At 36.9% G+C, this 8,602-nt stretch overlaps 1 pseudogene; it reads right to left on the bottom strand.

Annotated features, from left to right (window-relative positions):
- Positions 1–5,510: 5,510 nt before the first annotated feature.
- On the bottom strand, positions 5,511–5,663 carry LOC131274128 (U1 spliceosomal RNA; annotated as a pseudogene).
- Between the last annotated feature and the right edge of the window lie 2,939 nt (positions 5,664–8,602).

The following is an 8,602-nucleotide window of genomic DNA, read 5'->3' as shown; positions in this document are numbered from 1 at the left end:
AATCTATGAACACAGAATGCAGTTTCATTTATTTAGGCTTTAATTTCTTTTAGAAATGTTTTTATATTTATATTAATATTTTTATTTTTATATTTATATATTTAGCCATGGGTGCTGAGGAGGAGACCCTCACTGGGAACTATCGGTTCCTCAGAACTGTTGGAAGTGTGGCTTTTCCATGGTGAAATTAGCATGGAACCTTCTCACTGGTCACAAGACAGCCATGAAAATCATCCAGAAAACTGAAAACTCCACCAGCCTCCACATGCTCTCATGAGAGGTGAGCACATTGAAGGCCTTGAAACCTCCAGACATCATCCAGTTGTCTGAAGGTACTGAGAACATCATGGAGTGGAGTACACCAGAAGAGGAGTACTCTTTGACTACCTCATGGCCCAAGGCCCTCTGTTAGAACAAGAAGCCCAAGAGAATATTTACCAAGCAGTATCTGCTATGCAGAATTGCCGCCTAAGTTTATTGCCCACAGGGACTTGAAAAGAGAAAACCTGCTTTTGGATGCTGCTGAGAATATCAAGGTTACCAATTTTGGCTTAAGTAATACATTTAACATTGACCAGAAGCTGAAAGCCTTGTGTGGCAGTCTCTATTGTACTGCCCCCGAAATCTTTAAGGGACACATGTATGATGGGTCAGCCATCGATGTCTGGAGCCAAATAAAATTAATAAGAAAATGAAATAATAATTTTATTTATTTATTTATTTCATTTTTTCTCTACCTTTCTCCCATCCCCCCCCATGTCTGTATTCTGTGTCCATTCACTGTGTGTTCTTCTATGTCCTCTTGTATTCTTGACAGCACCAGGAGTTTCCATCTCTTTTTGTTGCATCATCTTGCTGCATCAGCTCTCTGTGCGGCACCACTCCTGGGCAGGCTGCACTGTTAGGCACAGGGCATCTCAATGTGAGGAGCACTCCTTGTGCATGGAGCTCCCCTAGATGGGGGACACCCTTGTGTGGCACAGCACTCCTTGTGCATGGCAGTGCTGTGTGTGGGCCAGCTCACCACATGGGTCAGGAGACCCTGGGTTCGAACCCTGGATCTCCCATATGGTAGGTGGACACTCTTATCAGTTGAACCATGTCCGCTTCCCATAATAGTTTTAAACATAAGAAATAAAATTCAGAAAAAATTTTTTAAAAAGTTAAAAATTGGGGTTTAAAAAATAATGAAAAATATTTAAGAAAATTTTTTTGACAGTTTGACTTTCATCACTGTAAGATCTGTTGTCTTATATGTACATTGACATTTTCTTCCATTTGTTCACATAGTGTCTTACTTTTTTTCATTTTGTCTTCAAAGAAGTTTTAGTTCACAGTAAAGTCTCATAAAAAATACAATGGATCCCATTTACCCACATCCTCCCTGTTTCCCCCTTCCCATATTAATCTTTTTACATGTGGATGATACATTTCTTACAGTTGATGAACGTAGCTACTAACCATGGTCAATAGTTTACAGAATGGTTTACATTTTTGATCATACACTTTTATATAATTTGGTGAAATTTAACATGGCCTATATCTATCATTGCAAGATCATTTAGAACACTTCCATTTCCCCCAAATACCCCCTGTTCCATCTTCTATTCCTCCTTTCCCCTCAATTCTAGTTAGCAAAAAAAAATCAGGAGAGAAACAGTTCAGTGGAGACATTGGTCTCAGCCAGAGGCAACATGACTTCTCAATTTTATAGGAGAGAAGGTGTAGCCAATGTGAGTGATTGCAAGGAATATTTGAAGATGATATGATATGAAAGGGTAATTTGAAAATTGATGATCCATCTGTTTATTAGGAGGTTATTCTATTAAAAATGAGGCATTAGGTTAGAATAAGCATGATCAAAAGTCATGGAGAAGACTTCATGTATTTATTGAGACCAAAGCAATAATTCAATTATCAAGACACTAGAGTTGCCTGATATATTTGATAGTCACTAGAGTAGTGAGTTTGTGTTTATACCAGGAACAGTATCCTAATCTCATGATGTGTCAGAGGTAATCATGCAAAAATGCAGGTATTTGGGTCTTGATCACTAGACGTAGCAGTTAGTACAAGGGACATAAGAAATTAAATGTTGAACTTGTAATGTTGAAATGTATAATTGGATTAAACTAGACAGTGAAAATGAGGAGAGAGCTATGTCAGAGGCTGATGTTTGCTGATAGGCATGAAGGCATGAGGAGATTCCTGTGAACAAGCCAAAAGGGAGGTGGTCATGACCACAGGGTATGGCCTCTGATGAGTGATGTGAGATGGGACAGCCCAGGTAAAGCCTAAGTGTAGTGAATAGCATGCCAGGAATTTAAGCTTGGCACACAGGCTGAGCAGCATTCAAATTCTAGCTGTGTAATCTTCTAGCATGTAATTTGATCATATTATTAAAGTTTGGTGTACTTCTCATCACAGCCTTTGTTAAATTGTTTAAGAAAAACAATCAACAGGATTACTGTGACAATAAATTAAGGGAATCTATGTAAATATTTTTCTTTTTCTAGACTTGAGGTAAAAATGGGTGTTTACTTCATTTATCACACATTAACATTTTTGTCCTTTGAATGCAGTTCATTGTTAACAAAGTTTTAAGGGAAGAATTTACAGTTGATAAATGATTAATGCTTTTACACTTATGTATATTTATATATAAATAGAAGGATGTTTCAGCAATATTGATAAATATAGGACAGGATTTCAGCAAGCATTTTCTTAAAAGATCAGATGGGCAAACACCCGTCCATCCTATATTTTCTGAGTCTTTGTCCTACAAGAATTGTGTCTCTAGGTACAATATTATAATCTATGTATTTCTGCTAATTTCTAATAAATGGTATTTTCAGAGCTGGACTTGGAGGATGGGTGACATTGGTCACTCCAAATGAATACATTTTAACTTATTAACTCCTTCATGAAATAGATTTTAATTTGCGTGAATGATATCCAAATGTACAGGAGAAATATCTAAAAGTCAGGCTTGAGGGAGTGATAATTCTTGAAATCCCAAGTGGGACAACCAAAATGATTTAGGGAAAGTGTATATAGAAGGACAGGAACTGGAAGGATTGAAGTGGGTGGTTCCAGAGGACTGGGAGGGACACTGGTGAAACAATGAAGTCCTGATGTATGCAACAACATGGATGAATCTTGAGGACATCATGTTGAATGAAATAAGTCACATGCAAACGACAAATCTTCTATGGCCTCAGTAATACAAACTAATAAGTAAACTCATGGAGCTAAGATCTAGAGCATAAGTTACCAGGAGAGACAATGAGGATGGATAATGGGGAACTGATACTTAATGTGTGCAGACTTTTTACTAAGGTTGACTGTAAAGGTTTTTAAATGGATACACATCATGGTAGCAAATTATTGTGAGTGTTCCTATATGGGCATGATTGTGGTTGAAAGGGGAAGTTTATGGTTGTTTATGTCATTAGAAGGAAACTAGACAATGAACTTGGCACTATATAACATAATGAATCCAGTTGTGGTTGATGAATATAGTCAATAATACAAATATAAGAGTGTTCTGTAATGAACTATAATAAATGTATGCCATTCATACAAGATGCTAATAATAGGGTGTTATAGGGGAACAATATGAATAATGCAAATTCTGATTATAGTTAACAGTAATATTGTAATATTTTCATCAACTGTAACAAATGCACCATAACAATGCTAAAGAGCATTAATAGAAGAAATAGAGTATGGTAGCCTTCTTTCTGAAGTAATGAAAATGTTCTAAATTCATTGTGTTGATGAGTGCAAAGTTATGTGATTATGCTGAGAGCCATGGATTGTATGTTATGAATGGATGTATGGAGCACAAATAATTAAAACTCTTAAAAAGAAAAAAATCTAGCAATAATGTCATTCAATTCCTGGCTTAGATGTTAATAATTTGGAAGATTTTCTTGGTTATTCAAATCCAACACTGGTGCCTACATTGGGCTCACAAAAATTTACTTTTCTAACATCAAAGTATGATATACTCATTCATTATACCATATTATAAGTGACATCTACTCTCCCAGTCATTGACTCATGCGGAGTAGAAATCATGTATGTCAATGTCATCTTTTATACCAAATCTTGGCAAAAAGAGCAGCTCAAGAATTTTACTGGCTGAGTTACAGATTTTATTTTCAGGCATTTTGTGATGTTTAAGAAAGAAAACATCCACAAGGTAGTACTTCAAGAGATATAAAGAAGTCTGTGTCAGCATAAATACAGGCAGATTGACCAATGGAACTGAATAAAGACCTCAGAAATAGACCTTCACAGCTACAGTCAAGGGATTTTTTATGAGGTTATCAAGTCACCCCAGCTGGACTGGAAGAGTCTATTCAATAAACGGTGCTGGGAAACTAATAGCCATATCCAAAAGAAAGAAATGTGACCCATATCTCACACCTTATACAAAAGTTAACTCAAAATGTATCAAGGGCCTAAATATAAAACCAACAACCATAAAAAATACTAGAAGATGTTATAGAGAAAGAACTTCAAGATCTTGTGGTGGGTGGTGGCTTCTTAAACCTTACATGCAAAGCACAAGCAAAATAGGAAAATATAGATATATGGGACCTCTCAAAATTAAATACTTTTGTACCTCAAAGGACTTTGTCAAAAGGGCAAAAAGGCAGGCAAGTCAATGGGAGAAAATATTTGGCAATCATATATCAAATAAGGATTTAATATCCATGATATATAGAGATAATATAGCTAAACAATAAAAAGGTTAACTATTGGATTTTAAAAATGGGCAAAAGACTTGAAAAGACAATTGTCCAAAGAGGAAATAGAAATGGAGAAAAAACTTATGAAATATTGTTCAACATCAGTAGCAATTAGGGAAATTCAAATCAAAATGACAATGAGAGGGAAATGTGGGAAATGTATTAGATTAGGCAGGCAAGACTCAATTCTCTCACAAAAACAATGGAGAAAGTGTCAAAAGCTATCTGAGGGAACTGCTATGGGGGTCAGCAGAACAGTACAGTGCCACACAAGTGCCAGGAGGGTAAGGGACAGAGAAAGGAAGAACCCAAAACAACAAATGCCAGTACCAAATGCCTGCAGTGTTTGGGCTGGCTCCCCTTCCCACCCCAAAGATATTAAGTTAGGGTAAAACCCCTGGTTCACTGCAGCTTACTGAGACAGGAACAGATTTCTTCCTCCCTTTCAGCTCATTCAAGGCAAAATGGACAGGGAGGTGGGAGGCTTTTTGTGAATTTAGCCAGCAAAGCCCCATAAGAGTCTCATCTTTAGACAGACCAAGACACAGGAAATCCAAGACTGAAACACTTCCATGGAAATATGTGGTGTTGAGTGGCATCTGCCAACATGTCTGAAAATTGGATGGGAAAAAAAGTTTCTACTTCTCTCTGTATCCTATGTATCCTAACCACTGGGAGAAAATCTACACCCCATTGGTGAACCCTTGGTCCGATTTTGATAACCTAAGCTGGGTGATTTTTTTTTAAAAATGGGAGAACACAAATGCAGTCACCCACTACCACAAATTAGGCAGGAGATTTTCCCATACTCAGAGAAATCGCACATCCAGAGTACAATGGGTAGACCTCACCCTGGGAAAAACCACCTTCATGATCTTTGTATCTCTCCTGCTAGGTAAGTATGGGGTAATTTGAAGAACATAGAATAAGTTGAAACAAATAACAAAGAAGAGCTGAGGAAAAAAAAATAAAAGAGAGAATTTGGCCATCAGAGAAAATTCACCAACATATTCAGATAGCTAGACATCAGCTAATAATCACAAGCCATACTAGGAAAGAGGAAGAGATGGCCCAGCCAAAGAAACAAACCAAATGACCTGAAGAGATACAGGATTTAAGATAATTCATAAGTGATAATCACACAACTCTCCTAAATCAATTCAAAGAATTTAAAGAAAATATGATTAAAGAAATAAAGGATATTAAGAAGATACTGAGTGAGCATAAAGAACAATTTGAAAGCCTGCAAAGAAAGTATTTATGCTGACACAGACTTCTTTATATCTCTTGAAGTACTACCTTGTGGATGTTTTCTTTCTTAAACATCACAAAATACCTTATGGGAATGAAAGACACGGTGGATGAGAATAAAAAGATATTGACACATATGAGCAGATTTTAATTGCTCTAGGACAGAGTTAGTGATTTCAAAGACACAATATCTAAATTGAAAGGTCAGGAGAACAGAAAGAGAAGAGAATGAGAAAAATGAAACTGAGTTTCAGAAAATTGAATGGAAATGAGAAGTGTTTATATACATTGTCAGTGCTCCAGAAGGAGAAGAGATTGGAAATAGAATATTTCCAATAAAGAATATTTGTGGAAATAATGATTGAAAACGTCCCAACTCTTCTGAAAGTCATAAATATTAATATCCAAGAAGGACAATGCACCCCAGAAAGAATAAATCCAAATAGACCTACCCTGAGACACCTACTATTCAGAATGACAAATATCAGAGTAGAGGATTCTGAATGCATCAAGAGAAAAGGAAAGCAACACATTCCAAAAATACTTGAAAAGATTAAGTGCAGAACCCTCATCAGAAACCATGGAGGAGAGAAGAATTCTCTATCTGGCAAAACTATACTTCAAAAATGAGGGTGATTTCAATGTTTTCACAGACAAATAAAAATTGATGAAATATATTACTGAAAGACCAGAATTACAAGAAATACTGGAGTGCTGCAGCTTCCAAGGAAAAAGCAATGGTGAGATTTCCAGAAGAGTATAGAAAGGAAGATATTAGGAAGGGTAAAAATTAAAGTGTAAAAAGGCAGACATAGAATGATATTCTGAGGGAAACAAAGGACAAAATGGATGATGTAAGTAATGCCTTTATAATAATAATATTGTTAATGGCTTAAACTCCCCAATCCAAAGACATAGACTGATAGAATGAATTAAAAAAATATGAGCCATCTATATGTTTTCTACAAAAGACCCACTTCAGATATAAGGTCACAACCGGGTTAAATGTAAAATGTTGGGAAAAGATATTTCATGCAAATAATAAACAAAAGAAACTGGAGTAATTATATTAGTATTGGACAAATAGATTTCAAGCAAAGAACTGTTATAAAGGATGAAGAAGGTCATTATATATTTTTTAAAAGGCCATTCACCAAGAAGAAATAGCTGTATTTAATATTTATACACCTAACCTGAGTGACCAAAGATACATGAGGAACACACTGGTAAAACTGAAGGGAGATATAGATGCCTCTATAGTAATAGTTGGAGACTTCAATACACCTCTCTGAGTATTGGATAGAAAATTAGGACAGAGGATAAATAAAGGAAGAGAGTGTGAATAATGTGATAAATGAACTAGACCTAACAAATATCTATGAAGCACTGCACCCCCAAACAGCAGGGTGTACTTTACTTTTCAAGCGCTCATCAATCGTACTCCAAGAGAGACCATTTGTAGGGTCACAAGACAAGTCTCAGTAAATTTATAAAGACTGAAACTATACAAAACACTTTATCTGATAATAACAGAATGAAGCTGGAAATCAGTAATGTATGGAAAAAGGGAAATTCTTAAACATATGGAGATTAAACAACACAGTCTTAAATAATCAGCGGGTTAAAGAAGAAATTAAGAGAATTCAGCAAATATCTTGAGATGAATGTAATGAGAACACAGCATATCAAAATTTATGGGACACTGCAAAGGCAGTGTTAGATTAAAAAAGAGGAGAGACCTAAAATTGAAGATCTAACTGCACACTTGGAGGAACTAGAAAAAAAGCAACAAATGAATGCCAAACCAAGCTGAAGGAAAGAAACAAAAAGAAACACAGATTCCCTAACACAGATTCCCATGCTGCTGACAACAACAGAAGCAGACAAAGAAGACACAGCAAATAGACACAGAGAACAGACAACCGGGGGGGGGGGAGGGTGAGAGAAATAAATAAATCTTTAAAAAAAAAGAACAAAGAAACAATACAGAAAAATAAGAAAACCAAAAATTGGTTTTTTGAGGTCAACAAAATCAACAAACCCTTACCTAGACTGACAAAGAAATAAGAGAGAAGACACAAATAAATATAATCAGAAATGAGAGAGGGGACATTAATTATGATCCTGCAGAAATAAGAGAGCTCATAAGAGGATACTATGAACAACTGTATATGAATAAAACAGACAATGTTGAGGAGATGGATAATTTCCTAGAAACACATGAACCACCTACACTGGCCCTGGAAGAATTGGAAGAGCACAACATATTGTAAGAGATTGAAACAGTCATCAAAACCTCCAAAAGCGGGAAACGGACTTTGGCCCAGTGGTTAGGGCGTCCGTCTACCACATGGGAGGTCCGCGGTTCAAGTCCCGGGCCTCCTTGACCCGTGTGGAGCTGGCCCATGCGCAGTGCTGATGCGCGCAAGGAGTGTCCTGCCTCACAGGGGTGTCCCCGCATAGGGGAGCCCCACGCGCAAGGAGTGCACCCCGTAAGGAGAGCCGCCCAGCCCGAAGGAGGGAGCAGCCTGCCCAGGAATGGTGCCGCCCACACCTCCCGTGCGGCTGATGACAACAGAAGCGGACAAAGA

Source organism: Dasypus novemcinctus, chromosome 17, assembly GCF_030445035.2.
Source record: "Dasypus novemcinctus isolate mDasNov1 chromosome 17, mDasNov1.1.hap2, whole genome shotgun sequence".
NCBI classification, from domain to species: domain Eukaryota; kingdom Metazoa; phylum Chordata; class Mammalia; order Cingulata; family Dasypodidae; genus Dasypus; species Dasypus novemcinctus.
This window is presented reverse-complemented; position numbering and strand designations above follow the sequence as displayed.